The sequence below is a fragment of the Ranitomeya imitator genome, chromosome 1 (genome assembly GCF_032444005.1).
Source record: "Ranitomeya imitator isolate aRanImi1 chromosome 1, aRanImi1.pri, whole genome shotgun sequence".
Lineage (NCBI taxonomy): Eukaryota > Metazoa > Chordata > Amphibia > Anura > Dendrobatidae > Ranitomeya > Ranitomeya imitator.
In genome coordinates, this window is record NC_091282.1 from 204546720 (window position 1) to 204568427 (window position 21708).

Sequence of the window (21708 nt, forward strand, 5' to 3'; positions counted from 1 at the left end):
CCCTGACAACCCCAGCTGGTTACCGACATAGAGTTCCAATCTAATACTGGATTATGGGTTTGTAGCCATGGCAACCCCAACACGACCACATCATGCAGATTATGCAGTACCAGAAAGCGAATAACTTCCTAATGTGCAGGAGCCATGCACATGGTCAGCTGGGCCCAGTACTGAGGCTTATTCTTGGCCAAAGGTGTAGCATGAATTCCTCTCAACGGAATAGGACACCGCAAAGGCTCCAAGAAAAATCCACAACGTTTAGCATAATCCAAATCCATCAGATTCAGGGCAGCGCCTGAATCCACAAACGCCATGACAGAATACGATGACAAAGAGCATATCAAGGTAATGGACAGAAGGAATTTGGACTGTACAGTACCAATGACGGCAGAGCTATCGAACCGCCTAGTGCGCTTAGGACAATTAGAAATAGCATGAGTGGAATCACCACAGTAGAAACACAGCCTGTTCAGACATCTGTGTTCTTGCCGTTCAACTTTAGTCATAGTCCTGTCGCACTGCATAGGCTCAGGTTTACTCTCAGACAATACCGCCAGATGGTGCACAGATTTACGCTCGCGCAAGCGACGACCGATCTGAATGGCCAAGGACATAGACTCATTCAAACCAGCAGGCATAGGAAATCCCACCATGACATCCTTAAGAGCTTCAGAGAGACCCTTTCTGAACCAAGCCGCCAGTGCAGATTCATTCCACAGAGTGAGTACTGACCACTTCCTAAATTTCTGACAATATACTTCTACATCATCCTGACCCTGGCATAAAGCCAGCAAATTTTTCTCAGCCTGATCCACTGAATTAGGCTCATCGTAAAGCAATCCAAGCGCCTGGAAAAACGCATCAACATTACTCAATGCAGGGTCTCCTGGCGCAAGAGAAAACGCCCAGTCCTGTGGGTCGCCGTGCAAAAAAGAAATAATAATCAAAACCTGTTGAATAGGATTACCAGAAGAATGAGGTTTCAAGGCCAGAAATAGCTTACAATTATTTTTGAAGCTCAGGAACTTAGTTCTGTCACCAAAAAACAAATCAGGAATAGGAATTCTTGGTTCTAGCATAGATTTCTGATCAATTGTATCTTGAATCTTTTGTACATTTATAACGAGATTATCCATTGAGGAGCACAGAGCCTGAATATCCATGTCCACAGCTGTGTCCTGAAGCACTCTAATGTCTAGGGGAAAAAAAAAACTGAAGACAGAGCTGAGGAAAAAAAAATGATGTCAGGACTTCTTTTTTCCCTCTATTGAGAATCATTGGTTTGGCTCCTTGTACTGTTATGCTGTGCTATCAGGCAACACAGTGTGCAGTAATCAGCGCACATACAGTGATATGGCAATAACCCAAAAAACAATAGAACAAGCTCTGAGACGTGGAATCTCTGCAGACTGCAATACCTGAACCTATCCTCACACAACTAAAAGCAGCAGTGGATTGCGCCTAACACTACCTATGCAACTCGGCACTGCCTGAGGAGCTGACTAGCCTGAAGATAGAAATACAAGCCTGACTTGCCTCAGAGAAATACCCCAAAGGAATAGGCAGCCCCCCACATATAATGACTGTTAGCAAGATGAAAAGACAAAACGTAGGAATGAAATAGATTCAGCAAAGTGAGGCCCGATATTCTAGACAGAGCGAGGATAGCAAAGAGAACTATGCAGTCTACAAAAAACCCTAAAGCAGAACCACGCAAAGGGGAGCAAAAAGACCCACCGTGCCGAACTAACGGCACGGCGGTGCACCCTTTGCGTCTCAGAGCTTCCAGCAAAAGAGAATAGCACAGCTGGACAGAAAAAACGGAAACAAAAACAAAGTAACACTTATCTAGCAGAGCAGCAGGCCACAGGAAAGATGCAGTAGCTCAGATCCAACACTGGAACATTGACAAGGAGCAAGGAAGACAGACTCAGGTGGAGTTAAATAGCAAGGCAGCCAACGAGCTCACCAAAACACCTGAGAGAGGAAGCCCAGAGGCTGCAATACCACTTGTGACCACAGGAGTGAATTCAGCCACAGAATTCACAACACAGATCATTAATGAATATGTTGAAGAGAACAGGTCCCAATACTGACCCCTGCGGTACCCCACTGGTCACAGCGACCCAGTTAGAGACTATACCATTTATAACCACCCTCTGCTTTCTATCACTAAGCCAGTTACTAACCCATTTACACACATTTTCCCCCAGACCAAGCATTCTCATTTTGTGTACCAACCTCTTGTGCGGCACGGTATCAAACGCTTTGGAAAAAACGAGATATACCACGTCCAATGACTCACCGTGGTCCAGCCTATAGCTTACCTCTTCATAAAAACTGATTAGATTGGTTTGACAGGAGCGATTTCTCATAAACCCATGCTGATATGGAGTTAAACAGTTATTCTCATTGAGATAATCCAGAATAACATCCCTCAGAAACCCTTCAAATATTTTACCAACAATAGAGGTTAGACTTACTGGCCTATAATTTCCAAGTTCACTTTTAGAGCCCTTTTTGAATATTGGCACCACATTTGCTATGCGCCAATCCTGCGGAACAGACCCTGTCGCTATAGAGTCCCTAAAAATAAGAAATAATGGTTTATCTATTACGTTACTTAGTTCTCTTAGTACTCGTGAGTGTATGCCATCCGGACCCGGAGATTTATCTATTTTAATCTTATTTAGCCGGTTTCGCACCTCTTCTTGGGTTAGATTGGTGACCCTTAATATAGGGTTTTCATTGTTTCTTGGGATTTCACCTAGCATTTCATTTTCCACCGTGAATACCGTGGAGAAGAAGGTGTTTAATATGTTAGCTTTTTCCTCGTCATCTACAACCATTCTTTCCTCACTATTTTTTAAGAGGCCTACATTTTCAGTTTTTATTCTTTTACTATTGATATAGTTGAAGAACAGTTTGGGATTAGTTTTACTCTCCTTAGCAATGTGCTTCTCTGTTTCCTTTTTGGCAGCTTTAATTAGTTTTTTAGATAAAGTATTTTTCTCCCTATAGTTTTTTAGAGCTTCAATGGTGCCATCCTGCTTTAGTAGTGCAAATGCTTTCTTTTTACTGTTAATTGCCTGTCTTAGTTCTTTGTTTAGCCACATTGGGTTTTTCCTATTTCTAGTCCTTTTATTCCCACAAGGTATAAACCGCTTACACTGCCTATTTAGGATGTTCTTAAACATTTCCCATTTATTATCTGTATTCTTATTTCTGAGGATATTGTCCCAGTCTACCAGATTAAGGGCATCTCTAAGCTGGTCAAACTTTGCCTTCCTAAAGTTCAGTGTTTTTGTGACTCCCTGACAAGTCCCCCTAGTGAAAGACAGGTGAAACTGTACAATATTGTGGTCGCTATTTCCTAGATGCCCGACCACCTGCAGATTTGTTATTCTGTCAGGTCTATTAGATAGTATTAGGTCTAAAAGTGCTGCTCCTCTGGTTGGATTCTGCACCAATTGTGAAAGATAATTTTTCTTGGTTATTAGCAGAAACCTGTTGCCTTTATGGGTTTCACAGGTTTCTGTTTCCCAGTTAATATCCGGGTAGTTAAAGTCCCCCATAACCAGGACCTCATTATGGGTTGCAGCTTCATCTATCTGCTTTAGAAGTAGACTTTCCATGGTTTCTGTTATATTTGGGGGTTTGTAACAGACCCCAATGAGAATTTTGTTACCATTTTTCCCACCATGAATTTCGACCCATATGGACTCGACATCCTCATTTCCTTCGCTAATATCCTCCCTTAAAGTGGACTTTAGACAAGACTTTACATAGAGACAAACCCCTCCTCCTCTCCGATTTTTACGATCCTTTCTAAACAGACTGTAACCCTGTAAGTTAACTGCCCAGTCATAGCTTTCATCTAACCATGTCTCGGTTAATCCCACTATGTCAAAGTTACCTGTAGATATTTCTGCTTCTAGTTCTTCCATCTTGTTTGTCAGGCTTCTGGCGTTTGCGAGCATACAGTTTAGAGGATTTTGTTTTGTTCCAATCTCCTCGCTGTGGATTGTTTTAGAAATGTTCTTACCTCCCTTCTGAGTATGTTTTCCTGGATCTTCTTTGTTCAAGTCTAATGTTTTTCTTCCCGTCCCCTCTTCTTCTAGTTTAACGCCCTCCTGATGAGTGTAGCGAGTCTTCTGGCGAATGTGTGTTTCCCAGGTTTGTTGAGGTGTAGTCCGTCTCTGGCGAGGAGTCCATCGTACAAGTAATTCACACCGTGGTCCAGGAATCCGAATCCTTGTTGTCTGCACCATCGTCTTAGCCAGTTGTTTGCATCAAGGATCCTGTTCCATCTCCTGGTGCCATGCCCGTCTACTGGAAGGATAGAAGAAAAAACTACCTGTGCATCCAGTTCCTTTACTTTCTTCCCCAACTCTTCAAAGTCTTTGCAGATTGTCGGTAGGTCCTTCCTTGCTGTGTCATTGGTGCCAACATGTATCAGAAGAAATGGGTGGACGTCCTTGGAGCTGAAGAGCTTTGGTATCCTATCGGTCACATCCTTGATCATCGCACCTGGAAGGCAGCATACTTCTCTTGCAGTTATGTCCGGTCTGCAGATGGCTGCTTCTGTGCCTCTCAGTAGTGAGTCTCCCACCACCACCACTCTTCGTTGCTTCTTGGCTGTACTTTTTGCTGTCACTTGTTGCTGTGTGCCCTTTTCTTTTTTGCTTGCTGGTATTGCTTCATCCTTAGGTGTGCCATCTTCATCCTCTACAAAGATTTGATATCGGTTCTTCAGTTGTGTGGTTGGTGATTTCTCCATGGTCTTCTTGCTTCTTTTGGTCACATGCTTCCACTCATCTGCTTTTGGAGGTTCTCTGACACTTTTTTCACCTTCTGTGACCTGTAGAGATGCTTCTGTTCTGTCTAGAAAGTCTTCATTCTCTTTGATGAGTTTCAAAGTTGCTATTCTTTCTTCCAGATCCCGCACCTTTTCTTCTAAAAGGGACACTAGTCTACACTTCTGACAGGTGAAATTTGATTCTTCTTCAGGTCGATCTGTGAACATGAAGCACATGCTGCAGCTCACCATGTAGGTTGTCACATCTGCCATGTTGCTCCTAGATCCTGCTGACTTGCTGTGTGTTTTCCTTCTTGTGTAATCTACTCAGCCAAGCTCTCTTGCAATGCTGTGTAATCTTCAAACTCCATGCTTTCCTTTATGTTGCAGTTATTTCTGTTTCCTTACTGTATGTTCACTATCCTTTTTGTCCAAATGTGTCACTGCAGTGGCATAGAGAGTGCTGTGGAAAGTCTAAATCATGCCTCTCCTGCCTAATGCCCTTCTCCTGCTGTTGTGCTTAACGCTTCAACCAAGGAAATTTCAGCATTAAACGGTTAACAAAGCAGTTGTCTATATTTTTCATTAACAATACATAAAGGTTTTTTCAATCTTTTCCCTTTTTGTTATCTTAAAAATAAAGTATAGTGTAATACTGGTGGCACAATTTTAATTTCAAGAATAAGCAAAAGTGATTTTTCTAAACCTTCAATTTTGAAAGATTTAAGATAATCCATATTTAATGTGCTTCCTAAATTTCTCATGGAATTGCAAGTCTGTGTAAGTAATAATCAGTTGTTCTTGGTAATACAAGGAATTAATGCATTTGATGTATTATTCATGTTCTCACTTATTGCTATAGTGATTAACGCAAAAATATTCAAGTCACAGGAATATTTATAGATTATTTTCATATGTCCCTCTTGTGAAAACACTGCAGACAACATTTGTACAGATAATAGAAATACTCTTCCATAGTGTGGCCCAAAAGAAAGAGTCAACCTCTATGCTGACATAATGGTCACTGTCATCTCTATGTAAAAAAAATCCAATTAGAACATTCTATTGATTCCTGGAAATCAATGTTGCCTAGTGATGTAGAGTACGGTGAGGGCTGCGATTTTCTCTGGCCTAGCTTTGTGTGTTACTTAAGGATGAGAATAGATATTTTTTTGTTCCATGCCTAGAGACATCTTTTATCCCTCTTGCCGAACCACACTTCTGCCTAGGCCATTGCAATATCAGCAGGATTCCTGTTGCCAACTACTGCACTTAATACTATTAACCACTCAACCTCTAACTCTAACATGCATAAAGAAAATAAATGTCCCCTGCTGTCATCCTTTACTACAGGAAATGGAAATGTATTAGGTTCTATTTCTGAGGTCATATCAAATCGTTGAGCCTTTAACTGACACATCATTCCATTTTACAGGAGGCTACTGATCATGAGCTGGCTGGCCTCGATCACAGGGGGTCATTTGTCCAGGTGGCCAGTCCCTCAGTAGATGTTCAGGACCTCCTAACACATTGTTAAAAAAAGAGAAAAAATACTTCCAAACATAGAAAAACAGTGAGTGTTCCTCTGTTCAGAACATTTTCCTGTAGAGCAGACTTCCGGCACTAAAGTTTTACAAAGCCTCTCCTGTGCTGTGCCCATGGCTTCTTAAGTCAATACCTGCACATTACACATGATTGAAAGTTAATGACAGACAGATGTACAATGTTTATAAAATCTGATCTATTAAAGGTGGCATTGTCTGTTTGGATACTAAAGTTTAGTTAATACAAGAAGAGTAATAACATTGCTATAAAATTGATTACCCAGTCTAATCACTAACCAGACACAAGAAGAGCAAATATCCTAATAATGGGCAACACAGAGAAATGCAATAGTATAAAAACATAATCAAACTAACACACAAACAATTCCACTGTTCGTATCTTTTATTAAGCATATTAGGTAAATGCCCACAGTAAATGGGGAAAAAGTAAGTGAACCTTTGCAAGAGCTAATTGTCAAAAAATGCTTTATTTAGGAGATGAGGTTGGAAGAGAGCATTTCATATGTTGTTTCATAAAGGAACTCAACGCCAGGTAACTGGTAAAAAATAATTGGTTATTATGAACAATGACTTGAAACAAACAGCTTTCCAAAGAACTGCAGCTGGAAAAAATCTACACAAACATTGCTAAAAATCTAGATGTACATCAATCCAAAATTAGACAAATTGTCTACAATTGGTAGAAAAGTCAACGCTGTAACTATTCTCCTTAGGAGTGGGTATCAATTTAAGAGCAATTAAAAAACACAATGTGTAATCAGGAAAGAGATGACAAAACCTCAAGGAGAATAGCAAATATTGCCAGGACACCACAATGGAAGATGCCACTGTTAAAAAATATTGCAGCCCATCTCAAGTTGGCACTAGGCCAACTGGGTATTCAAAAATGTTTCTCCAAAAATGTTGCATGAACAGAGGATACAAATGTATTGTTTCATGTTTGCAGGAATATGTTATGAGAATCAGCAAAAAGGCGCAGTCTATTTGGCACACCTAAATGTCCTCTCTAAGCAAATATCCAAACTAGCCAGGAGAGACAGTTATAAACTAAAACATAACTTTTAATACATGCTTCCTTCTAAAAACAATGGATAATTCAAAACAAGCCAATCTACTGTGATAAAGTGCGAAAGTGCTCAAAGTTTCCAGTGCCCAATAATAAATGGTTTCATCTCACCACTTTGTAGTCTCTTTCTGTTGGTTGCAGGTATGCAGGAACACATAACGATTGTACGAATCAGGAAAAAGGGATACATTTCTAATATACCCCGGTCGTGCCACTGTAGTGCTCCTGCCCTTACAAGGATAGTCCCCAAGTAAGGCTACTAAATTGTACCCACCAAACCATGTAGGATCTGCCTACGCCTTTTCTCTGTTCAGGGGATTCATCAGGGGAGAGAAATATAAGAAATGTGGGAATTCAAAGGCTCCTGCATTGGTAGGTAGCTATCATGTCCAGTCCTGCCAGTTTAGGTTTGGACTGTTTTTTAATAAAGCCTGATAAGATAAAGTTCCCAATAAAATGCCCTTCTTAAATACAGTAGTTTCTTATTTCCCTTTGAATCGTTCGGCGTCTTACATCATTTCCGGTCTCAAGTTGTACACCGGAATACAAATATCACATACCTCCAGTTAGTCATCATCACCTCCTGTAAGGATTCCTGACTTGCCTGGTGTCTGTTTGCCCTGATCCAAGATGGAGTCTTGGATCTCGCCCTGTCATGGAACTTCCTGTCTGTCCTGACTATTTAAGTCCGGGTGTTGTGTTCACCTGTGCCTGAGTATTTTGTGCTGCTAGTTCTTGAGCATCTGCCTGTTTGCTGATTAAATCCCTGCTTCTGCTGCTCACTACTCGGTGTTTAGAAGAAAAAATTGGGGGGCCTAAATAGTAAAATTCAAAGATGGATATTACCTGATCACTAGTGTTGAGCATTCCGATACTGCAAATATCGGGTATCGGCCGATATTTGCTGTATCGGAATTCCGATACCGAGTTGCGATATTTTTGCGATATCGGAAATTGGAATCGGAAGTTCCTATAAGTTCCCAGTCATCTTCGGCATGTGCGGTGCAATGGTTCTCAGGGTCTGGAGGAGAGGAGACTCTCCTTCAGGCCCTGGGATCCATATTCATGTAAAAAATAAAGAATAAAAATAAAAAATATGGATGTACTCACCCCTCCAACGAACCCTGGCTGTCACCGCTGCAAGAGTCTGCCTCCGTTCCTAAGAATGCAGAGAGTGAAGGACCTTCGATGACGTCGCGGTCACATCAAAGGTCCTTCACTTTCTGCATTCTTAGGAGCGGAGGCAGACTCTTGCAGCGGTGACAGCCAGGGTTCGTCGGAGGGGTGAGTATATCCATATTTTTTATTTTTATTCTTTATTTTTTACATGAATATGGATCCCAGGGCCTGAAGGAGAGTTTCCTCTCCTTCAGACCCTGGGAACCATCCAGGATCACTTCCGATATTTGTGTCCCATTAACTTGCATTGGTATCGGGTATCGGTATCGGCGATATCCGATATTTTTTGAATATCGGCCGATCCCATCCGATACCGATACTTTCAAATATCAGAAGGTATCGCTCAACACTACTGATCACTCCATCATACCTATTTTTCACAGCTTGCCAAACACTCACAAGTGCATTTTTCCATCTCTACTATGTCCTATTATATCTGAGATAGGATTCCTTAAATGAGAATTTAATCCAGTGTATGAACATCGTCAGCCCCTTGTTGTTAGAACTCCATGCTATTTAAAGGACACAACAACAGTACTCAAAGTTTTTGATTCTTTTATCTTGCATAATGCGTTTCACTTCATAACTTGTGATGGTATTAACCGTTACTCCACCATTCTAAACTCTTTAGCACGTATTGCCATTCAATACCACCTTGACAAATAGAGTACCTACTCACCTAATGTAAAATATTTATTGCTTTGCTTTTTTTCCAAAAATAATCAGTTTTTTGACACCATACTTTAGTTTGCAGATATGTGGAGAATCATTTGGAATGGTAATACCTCTACTATTCAAATTTTACATAATATCTCAACTCACATTACTGCAATCTGCGGTTTACAGTCAATAGTTCATCCAGCAAAGTACTCTTCCTGGATATATTATTGTGAGATAGTTCATCCAGACACAAGGTGGAGACAATCCTTTTCAGAGGAGATATTTATGGTAATACTATTCTACTTTCCTCCAGTTCCCACAGACACCACTCCATCCATTCCCTAACTTACTGGGAGTTTACTTGTACAAGATGCATTTGTTCCACCAATGATGCTTTCCATAAGGAGGACGTCATTATAAGCAATAGACTAATAAACAGAGGTCACAAAAGATTAAAGATCGAACATGCACTGAATGACATTACTAAATAACCTAGATCCAATGTATTATACAGGGATCCCAATTTCAAGATTTGAAACAACATCCATTCTGCAATTACTTTCTCGACCGCCAGTTCCCAATTCAATGATATAAAGAAAATTATTCTTAATTATTTACCTGTTATAAATTAAGATAATAACCTATGCAAAATCTTTGATGGAGGCTGTAGGTGTGTTGCTAGAAGAGGTCTCTTACTGGGGAATATGCTGTCATGGTGTGACAACTGTATTGTATGTTTGCACTAAACAAAGACATTCTTTTAGAATTTCACAAAGCCTCAATTATAATATAACCTCCTTTATTAATTGAAATTCCAATTATATTGTTTATTGCATAGAATCAGAATGTCAAATGAGCAAGTTAAGATATATAGTCTGTACCACAAGTAAGCTAAAGAAATGGATCACGGAGCATATTGCAAATATAAATAATAACTAGATGGAGGCCCAGTGCTATCTCATCAGGAGGGTGGTAACATCACGATGGGGGCAGGCATGCAGCACTGTGGTTGCCTAATGGCATCCTGTGATAATCAAATGACTGTTGCATCAGGGGACTCATGTTTGTCCCAGTGATGCTGTTGCTCTTCAAGAGGCTCATTTTCCCTTTGTTGTCTTCGACGTTGTGTCTTTGCTGCTTTCCTTTCATTGCCATTGGCGTACTTATTATGAGGAGCCATGATGGCGTTGATATTTGCATTTTAAAGGGGTTTTCCCATGAACAAAAGTTCATTTTAAAAATTGTGTCTGACTGTATACCGAACATACCACAGCTCCTGGGCAGGGGAGGAAGCAAAAGACAATACTGAATTTACAGCAGGAGATCACAGAGGATACATGTTGAGAGGTAAAATATTTTTTAAAAACAGTCAGTGATATATTTTACCTAACAAAATGAATCCACTGTGATCCCCTGTGTAATGTCAGTATTGCCTTTTGCTTCCTCCCTGCCCAGGAGATGTGCTATGCTCCGTACACGGTCAGACACACTCACCCCTGTGTCTGACCATGTACAGAACATGCCACAGCTCTTGGGCATGGGAGGAAGGAAAAGACAATACTGACATTGCAGCAGGAGATCGCAGAGGATACATTTTGTGAGGTAAAATATTTTTTAAAAACAGTCAGTGAAATATTTTACCTCACAAAATTAATTCACTGTGATCCCCTGCTGTAATGTCAGTATTATCTTTTGCTTCCTCCTCTGCCCAGGAAATGTGGTATGCTTCGTACACAGTCAGACACAGTCAATTTTTAAAAAGAACTTTCGTTCATGGGAAAACCACTTTAATGTGACCGGCTTCCTCTGCCTGTAGACACGTCGCCCATCTGCTGCCGAGATCAGCCAAATGATTCACTGCAACTGCGCGTTATTCGTGCAGGCGCAGTAAATCAGACCGTCGGCATCTTTGTGCAGACAGATAGCGGTGGTCACATTAAAACTGTGCATGCGCTCCTCCTGCACAAAGGTGGCAGCAGTCAGTGAATCATGCAGCTGATCCTAGTGGAGGCATGTTCATGACGGTGTTCCCCTGGGGGTACCACGCTAGAGGCTGCATAAGTATGTGAGTGTGTGTGAGTGAGTGTGAATGTGTGTGAGCGTGAGTGTGTGTGTGAATGTGAGTGTGTGGGTGTGAATGTGAGTGTGTGAATGTGAGTGTGTGAATGTGAGTGTGAGAGTGTGTGAGTGTGTGAGTGAATGTGTGAGTGTGAATGTGTGAGTGTGTGTGAGTGTGTGAGTATGTGTGGTGCATACGGCATATAGAGTGTGTGTGTGTGTGGTGTGACAGTGTTCCGCTGGAAGTACCACGCAATAGGTTGGTACCAGCAGCAGTTTCCATATTAAGACACCCATCACTTGGGTGCTCCTAATATGGTGGTCGGTGAATTTCCTTCGCTTGGAATTCTGGGATACAGTGACATTTGGACAGAAGAGGAAATTAAAACATTACAAGGCAATTATATAAATAGATAACAGCACATACTCAGGTGCAACAAAGCATTTTGTCTCAGTTCATAAGGGGGATCTTACACACTTTGCGTTTTTTGACATCTCAAGAGTTACATGACCCAGTCGTTTTGGCAATTGGCAGAAGCAGCTTAGGCTGGGCTCACACTGCATTCCCCCAGTCTGTTAGATGGACTACGTTAAACCGCGGCATAACCGCATATATATATATATATATATATGTATATATATATATTGCATATATACTGTATATATATATATATATATATATATACTGTATATATACAACACAACACAAAACCACGGAGCAAAAATGTCCAAAACCACATAATTGTAAAAATATATAAAGTCTTTATTTATTGTAGAAATAACACACTTACAACAATTGCAATAAAGTGCTATATGCACTATGCATTTAAAAGAAGACCACAGGAAGGAGACATGATGATAGCCAAGCATAGGTGGGGGTACAACGGTAAATATACATCCCTTTTCATTCAGCAAAAAAGGTTAAGCAATGATCACATGTGCAGGGTCCAGCCAGTATCCCCTTAGAAGAAGTAGCGCAGATGCAATACATTAAGTGCAGTAGATCAAGGATCAAGCTTACCCATTGCAGTCATTTGAATAATGTGCCCCCTCCTTGCCTGGCACCCCGGACGCGCGTTTTGAGTATTCGCTTTCTCAGCGGGGTACACAAATAGCCAGTCTCGTGCTGTTTAAATGGCCGTGAGACCGGAAATGGAGCCGGAAAGCCGGCGCATGCGCCCATAAACGTCATGTGACGCGCGCCCTGCTATTACATACAGCTGCAGCAAGTGACGAGCACCCCGGGCGGCAGCGGGCATGCGCACCTCCGGCGGCCATTTTAAAGGAGACCACGGCAGCGGCCATATCTAAATGGATTAAAAGGCTGCACACTCCAACCCACCGGATTACGTGAGCAAAAACAATTACAGTAAGAACGTGATTATTCTTTTTTTCTTTTTCACTTGTCCTTTTCATTCTAATGTTTTTATTTTCTAGTGATGTTTTATTTTGTGCCCATGGCTTTGGATGATATTTAGGCTGCATTATATCCCTTTTCCCCCATACGGTATTCACAAAGGAAGAAAAAAGAAAAGGAAAAGTGAAAAAGAAAAAAAGAATAATCACGTTCTTACTGTAATTGTTTTTTGTTTTTGTTTGTTTATGTGAATTTGCATAATATTTATTGTACTTGTCAACTTTAATCCGATAATTTGGATTTGTATGTATTTCCGATTGTGCCCTTATCATATATTCTGGCTTATGCCTTTTATGTCTATTCGCTATTTGTTCATATATATGAGGCGTGTTGCCTCTCCTCTACACACTCAGCTCACCACTGCACATCACTGTGTCTTTATCACATTTGTTGCTCATGTAATCCGGGGGGTAAGAGTGTGCAGCCTTTTAACCCATTTAGATATGGCCGCTGCTGTGGTCTCCTTTAAAATGGCCGCCGGAGGTGCGCATGCCCGCTGCCGCCCGGAGTGCTTGCCACTTGCTGCAGCTGTCTGTAATAGCAGGGAGTCACATGACGTCTATGGGCGGACTTCCGCCTCACGCCCGCCCTGCTATGACAGCTCCAGCGGTGACGCACCCCAGACGCCACCTCACTCCGTTATCTCTGCTATTAACCCTGTGTGACCAAGTTTTTACTATTGATGCTGCCTATGCAGCGTCAATAGTAAAAACATCTAATGTTAAAAGTAATAAAAAAATAAAAAATCATTATATACTCACCTTCTGCCGCCTTTCCCGCCCCTCGCGGTGCTCCGGTGATCGCTCCATGTATCCATCAGGTTCCGGTGGCAATGATGGTATGCGACAAGGACCTGCCATGATGTCACGGTCACCGCGATGTCATCACACCCTGGGACCGGAAGCTGCCGCACGGTGACAGAACTACAAGAGACCCTCGGATCAGAAGGTGAGTATGTTTATTTTTTTATTTTTTAACCTGTGACATATGTGGCTGGGCAATATACTATGTGGCTGGGCAATATACTACGCCACTGGGAAATATACATTGTGGCTGGCCAATATACTATGTCACTGGGCAATATACTATGTAACTGGGCAATATACTATGTAACTGGGCAATATACTACGCGGCTGGGCAACATACTACGTGGCTGGGCAATATACTACGTGGCTGGGCATTATACTACGTGACTGGGCATTATACTACCTGGCCTATGCAATATACTATGTGGCTGGGCATTATACAATGTGGCTGGGCATTATACTATGTAGCTGGGCAATATACTATGTGGCTGGGCAATATACTATGAGGCTGGGCAATATACTACGTGGCAGGGCAATATACTACATGGCTGGGCAATATACTACGTGGACATGCATATTCTAGAATACCCGGTGCGTTAGAATCGGGCCACCATCTAGTAGTAAATAAGCAGCATGCATAAGTATGTCGTCTGAATGAACTTAGGTGGTATTGGCAGCGCCATTGATGACAATAAGCCTGCTGATCCTGTATAATTGGCTTGAGTGACTGCAGACGCCCTAAGAGATTTACATTTTCCATTAAAAATATAATATCAGAGAGTGATTGAAAATGCCTTAAGAGATTTCACTAGCCATTTGCAGTATACTATCAGAGAATTGTATGAGTGATTAGAGCAATCTAACCCTGACATTGTACCTGCCGCCATAAAAACGGCAAATGATTTTTGACCGATTTAATTACGGAATAATCAAGTCTAGTGTTATGTGTTTTTAAAGAGAGTGTTTTTTTTTCGTTATGTGCTAAAAAACTAATCAAATGTAAGTTTTAATTTAGGGTCTTTATATAAGAGATCTGTATTTGCCTTTTGCAATTAGTGTGAATTTGATAACCCTAAGCTGACTTTTGACAGTTTTTCTAGTGTTATATAATCCATGATGGGCTCTGCTTCTTCGCCACTAATACAGTTTCCAAAGGCAAAGAAGACTATTTGTGAACTGCGTTTGCTAGTAATATTGCCCAGACAGCTGCTGTCAATGTTGGTGGGCTTCTGTTGCTGCTAGATGCCACCACATTCTTTGCTGTGGTATATTTTTATTTATTTTCCACAACTTTCTCCATAGCAATTGTCACTTTTTCTTTTACCATACATTTTGTCCACCAATATAATGACATTTTGACAATGAGTTCAACATGAATATTCAACTGCTGACAAAAAGCTAGGTAAGAACATACAAAAAGCAAAATGTGGCAAAAAGCCTCATAGCTGGGACACGAATGCTTTTCAAACTCACCTGTTATAACAGGTATGCCTTCCCAAATGCCTTAATAAGTAGTACTAGGAAAGTACAGGTACATGTTAAAAATGTCAGTACAATATAATGCTGTAATGATGTGTGGGATGTAAAATTTGACTAGTAAAATGTCTTTAAAAAATTGTTCATAGTGTGCTCCTTGTGAGATAGACAGTTGCAGTGAAATGTCTGGATTTTGGAATTTTCTTTTGTATTTTTTTCCAAAACATTTATTCACCAATTATTATTATTTCATAAAAATGTATTCACCAATTCCATAAAAGAATTGCACAAGAAATGCTAAAAATCATTTGAATAGAAAGCACACTGCCTCTGATTTTTTTTATCTGTAAAAAATATTGTACAGGCTTGCTGCTGTTTTTAGTGCATTAAGAATGAAAAAAATGTGTAATCGTAATTCAAATGCAGCAGGGTGATTGCCAGTTACAGCAAATGACTGATCAATCACACTTAATCTGACACTCTCATTTCATCATCATTTTAATGATCATTTTACATCTAAGAAGGCTTTATTATTGTCAAAGATTAGGACTCTTTACTGTGACATATATGTAAAGGTCAACTCATTAAATAAGTTCCAGAAGCACCTGAGTTTCTGTCTTGAAAATATAATATTACGGATTATGTGTGCTAGATTTCAGCAGATGGAACAATGGTTCAAGAATTTTTTCTGAGACTGGTAATTGCCTAAGCCCTATTCACCCAATAGAGATGAAAACAGCAGCAATCAGATATTTATAGTGCATCAAATGTGAGTGAAAATTTAGACCAAGAATAACATCTGTTAGACTAACTGAAATCTGACCCACAGTTAATCCTAAAGAATGTTTTATATTTGACAAGCATTTCGCTTTAGTTATTTGATAACTGTGGATGTTTAACTAACTTCAGACCTTTGTCATCTGTAGATGTGGTATAGACACTTGCAGTGGAAAAGGTATATTAAATCCAATAATTTTCAGCTCACGGTTGTCACATTAGCTGAAAGTGTGTTTAAAACAAATGTGGAGTCACCACTATAATTGTCTCATGTCTGACTCTATAAATAAATGCACAGTATGTAGTATTACGCCTTGTGCGGTCTGTTTTATTTGGCAGAATTGAAATGAATAAAAACTTGAAAACGTACTAATTTATATCATTTACATATTAAGTCTACTTGCTCATGGTACTGTTGTGGCCATTAAACGATCACTAGTCGGCTTCATGAAGCTGCTTGGCAGTCATTTAATAGTCTGTTTACACAGGACAACAAATGTTGTGCATATATACAGAATAATCTCACTTGTATACAGTGATTCGGTGCTAACAACGTCTGAACAGTTTTATATTAAGTTTACGGGCTGATTAAGAATATGACTTCAGTTTTCCCAGATTGACCCTAGTTTCTGAGATATTGAATAGTTAATTAATTAATTACAATATACAGTATAGTTATAATTATGATTTTGGCTTCAAAAAGTCTCTGTCATAGAACTGTAAGCTTACAAATTGAAACACAAAATAATTACATGGGATAGTTCATTACCTAAGACACTGTTAAAGAGTCAAAAGACAGACCAAAAGCTATTGCATTTATCACACACAAGTCACCTTGGGTGAATGCATTATTTTCATGATTGAATCATCTCAAAAACTGGAAACAATTCAGCAAAAGTAATGGGATTTTTTTAATTCAGCACCCTGGAAATACAGTAAATCCGGTCAAAAAACCTTAGCACCTGAAAAAAATGTTTGTGGACCTAATGCAAACTGCGCATGCAGTATCAGGTTATCTGTATTGCTCAGGACAAAGTGCTGCCAATAACAATGATTTCACAATTTACTTAAAAGTCATCATCACACATGATTTTGCTAGTTTATTGGGTGATTGCCAGCTTGTTTAGACAGTCTGATAATTGCCAACAAGCGTTCCTATAAATGTTTATTCTATGATTATCAGCCCATTTAATTGGCCCTTAAGCAAGCAGTTGTCCCTAAATATTGATTTAGAAAATATGAATATTATGTCAGAGTTGATAAGAGTTGAATCAACAAGATGCGGTAATGGTTGACATTCTAGAATTTCTTTTTCATGGAGTTAAAAGTTCTTAAATTTAGACCCTGGATAAATAATTGAATATCAGAGAGTAACAAATAACGATTAGGCTATAATGATTACCATACTATATAGTTCATACACAGTACAAATGGTGAAAATGATATTTTACAGTTTCAGCACTCAATTGCTAAGTTAAAAGTTGAAGTGGAAAATTTCCATATAAAAATGGGCATGCTGCAGATTTTCAAATTCCATGGACTGTAATTTCAGATTTATTCAATGTACAAGAGCGATATTTGTAGTGAATCTTCAGCAAAACTAACATACCGTATTTTTCGGATTATAAGATGCTACGGATTATAAGACGCACCCCAAATTTTGAGGAGAAAAATAAGAAAAAAATATTTTTTAATAAATTGGTGGTGCTTCTTATAATCCTTGCATCTTATTTCATACCGGGATGGGGGCTGCAGTGAAGCGGGGTCCCAGGGTCGCTGCTAGAGGAGGCAGGAGTGGGGTGATGCTCCACGCCACAGGCAGGGATGAGTGGAGGCTCCGATGTGTGGCGTGCTGCTGTGGGGATCCTGTGCTGCTGCGGGGTTCTTGTGCTGCTGCCAGGTGTCTCTGTGTGTCAGGCGGTTGATGGCCATTGCTGTGGGTGTCTCTGATGCCCAGCGGTGCTGCGTGGGTGTCCGGCGCTACCCAGGGCTCTGCCGACATTTTGTGACAGTTGAGAGTCCAGAACTTCCACGGTTCCACGTGCACTGGTCTCCAGGAATATGGCCGCCACTGGGGGTGGCGCATGCGCTGCCTGTTCACTGACATCACTTGATGTCTTGCTTACTGTGCCTGCGTGCACGCGCGGCCTGAGATCCCGCCTCATAGTCTCTTATGATTTCTTCACACTGTTGGGCTGGGATTCTTGGGCCGCACATGCATGCAGGCACAGTAAGCAAGACATCAAGTGATGTCAGTGGCCTGGCAGCGCAAACTGCATATGCTCAAGGCCTAGTATGACAGCGCAGGCACCAGGAAAATTGAAAAACACCGAGGAGGCGGCGCCCGGTGCACAAAGGCCATGAGTGACGGCTGTGGTGCATCGGTATTAGGGGGGAAAGACCTGCCCCGTGGCGATTTCAAGGTATGAGGGACAAATTTGATAAATGATTCTTTCAGCAGTGGCAGGAACAAGAACTAAAAGAGCCACCTTGTCAGAATGCATCATAAGTGCTACACAAGGTGGCTCTTTTAGTTACAAATGCCTGGGGGGACAGGTTCCCTTTAACTGAGCAACAGCTGTTTTCTTACTGACTCACACCTTTTTGTGAGTCAAAAAGAAGCTTGTACTCAAGCAAAAAGGCTGTTGCATATTTCACTGATGTCTCTGCTTGCAATTCCATGATGTTGCCATTGGTGAGTGCCGCTCCTCTTGCTTCTCTGAATTTTCATGATATTTTGCAAATTTCAAACTGAGCACCACAGGGCATGGCTATTATAAATCTGGATATTTTTTGTTTGATTTTTTCCTTGCAATAGAGTGTGTTGGTAGAAACAGGAATTTTTTATTTAGCCCTTATAAAAAATGTTATCTTCTCAACTCTGCAGATTATATCCCCTGCAATTCTTTCCAATGAGTACTTACTCTTACTGTCCATTTATGAGTGCCAAATGTGATCATAATCATGTTTAGAAATTGTTTTATCCACTGGAAGTAATTAATTAAAGTTCCTGCTAAATGAATGTGAAAGATCCTAAACACTGTGAGGAATTGATAAAAAGATTTGGGAAAAGTCGATAACTTTTTAGTAAACAAAGAGTGACCTTTACATTAATCTTATCCACTATGTAAAATTTCACTATGTATTCTGCTAATAGTCATATCCACTATCCAAGTCATATCCACTATTATAGTGTCTTTCTTTATTACTATCATCTTTTGGTTTTTATGCAACGTTTTGAATCAACTCAGTATTTTGCATTGACTTTTCATGGTGACACTGATTGATGATGGAATGATTTTTTTAAATATTTATTATAAAAATGTTGAATGTCATCTTCATATGTTACACATTATTTTTCTATATTTCAGGTCCTAGAGGCAAGAAGAACACCTAAAAACAGCAGCTCCTCCACAGGTTTCTTAGATTTACATTTTTCATTGTGACGCCTGCAGGCTGAAACAATGGATATACATAACAAGAGACTCTTCCTTAGCACAGCACAATGAATGGAGATATCCTCAATAAAAAACTGTTTTCTTTTTTTAACCCATCGCCCTAAATAATTAATTTACAGCCTGTACTAATGTTCACCAAGGAAAGAAATGTAAACCTAAGTGAACTGCTGCTGCACCTTCTTCTTAGAACACGAAATGGAAGGATGACTGAAAATCTAGAAGATCCAGTGTCACCGAACCCCAATGTTTCAAGACAAAAGCAAACAGTATTATTGATAGGTTCCATAAAGATCTGGATGCTTTTAACTACAGTGGAAGAAATTTTCCCTCCTGTATTTTTTAAAGCCATAGATGAAGATACAGTTGACTATGAACCAGAGATTTATCTCTTTCTCTGAATTAACAGCTATATTTCAACAGTTGTGGATTGAATTCAATGCACGTCATAAATCTGCACTGTCAGTTCCATTCAGGGTAATGATATGTACCATCATTTGCACAGATGGACAAACCATCTAGAGACAATATCACAGTACATATTTGCGGGGCTTGCAAAAGAAATGGGAATGTTTTCTTTTCATGGATTCATCACTTTTCTAACCCCCAAATATTGTTTTTCTTGCCTTCACGTAGCAATCACAAACCTGTCCCAGGATTGTTCGCTGAGATGTGATACTGCCAAATTAGCCTTTGAACCAATTGTTCTTGTTGTCCGAATATATGTTCAGAAGTTTTGATCTTTGTCACATTTTATGTTATGTGTTTTTGAATTTACTTTTAGAAATATTTCATAAAATACATTTGCCAAGGATAAATATTTTTTTCACATAAATACCAGCATCTGGAGGATATCTATTACATCTCATGAGAAAGGATATCAAGCATTTACATTTTATAGTTTTTCTTTTCAATGCATTTAGATGAAAAAAAAAATCAGTGTATTCCGTAACCGTCATTTGTTTAGCTTATTTTGTAACGTTAGGAAATATAGATTATTTTTTAATGTAGCGGGAAAATATATTGCCATGTCAGGTCATTGCAATTTCAGGCTAAAAGCTTTAATATAAATAGTATGTATCATATTGTAAAATTATTATATAAACTTATACAGTATATTTCTACATGCGTAAATGTATAAATGAAAAAAAAAAATATTTTTCACTAAAAAGATTCAGTAAAAATATTTTGTTATTCAGTATATGATGGTTTTAAGAGTGCAAGCATAGATGAAAACTATTGTATGAGTGTTTGAAAAAGTTTTTAGTTAAATCCAATATATCTAATATTTTCCAAATAAAAATACATTTGGAATATTGGGGATTATTTTTGTGTGGAATGCTTCTGCTAACACTGAAATTTTATATATTTACCTGAGAGAAACCCAAAACGTCAAAATAATAAAATTACAGTTATACAACTTTTGTGCTTTAGAGACCACTTTTGTGCTTTAGAGACCATTACTCTGTCACATCACATCAATTTTTCATCTTCAGAGATGTATTATGCCTTGATGTTTAATGAAAACCTCTTTGTATATGCACCTGTGTTTTCTAATCTATAACTAAAAATACTGTGCTTTGTGATTAGTTGCCTAGTTCATCTACAGGCTACTAACTCAGTTCATTTCAAAGTGCACAGTAAACATTACTTTAGCCCTTTACTTCCCCCCTGCTGTTGTCAGTCGAAGCAGTAAAAAGATAATGTGAACACATGAGATAGATTGATGATAGATAGATGATAGATAGATAGATGGATAGATAGAGAGATAGATAATTATAATTTTACTATCCTACATATACAGGGTCTAAGAGGTAATGTTTATCCATGTGGAGAGTGACAAACCAAGCCTGACAAGTCAGAGTGAGGAGACTTATAAGCCATGTATGTTTTTCTGGGAAGTTAAGGATGCAAATTGTCTCTTCAGAGAGGAAGAGCACTAGAACTCTAGTGTCACCTATTGGGAGCAGTGATCCTGAAAGTCAATATTGATTCTTTAATGAGCTTTGCATTATGACTTAGGATAAAAGCCAAGCCAGAATAAAGATTTGCAAAGACAGTGTTTCGAGGTGTTGCCCCTCATCACTGCAAAATACGAGTTCTGATTTGGTTAGGTGAAAGGTTCTGGACTGGGATCTAAGGGGTAATGTTTGTTCTTGCGGGAAGTGGCAAGCCAAGCCTGACATGTCAGAGTGAGTAGACTTCTAAGTCATGCATGCTCCTCTTGGAAATTAAATGTACCCTTATATCACATTCCAGAACCTCTCACCTAGCCAAATCAGATCTCACTCATTGCACTGATAAGGGGCCCCAAAATACCATCTCTGCATATAGAGGCTCTGGCATGCAAGTCCTTTTGCAAGGCTCGTTGGTCATTGCATCCAATAGGTGGCACTAGTGTTTTAGTCCTTTTCCTCTTTCAAGAGACAATTTGCATATTACATAAGCAAG

At 39.7% G+C, this 21708-nt stretch overlaps 1 protein-coding gene across 2 annotated transcripts in view; it reads left to right on the forward strand.

Annotated features, from left to right (window-relative positions):
• PRR16 (proline rich 16) overlaps nucleotides 1-20679 on the forward strand; it is a 612007-nt gene extending 591328 nt beyond the window's left edge. For both annotated transcript variants that reach the window (XM_069753461.1, XM_069753469.1), the window contains one exon: nucleotides 19174-20679. The gene's annotated coding sequence lies outside the window, so the exon portion shown is untranslated. The remainder of the gene's footprint in view (nucleotides 1-19173) is intronic.
• Nucleotides 20680-21708: the final 1029 nt, after the last annotated feature.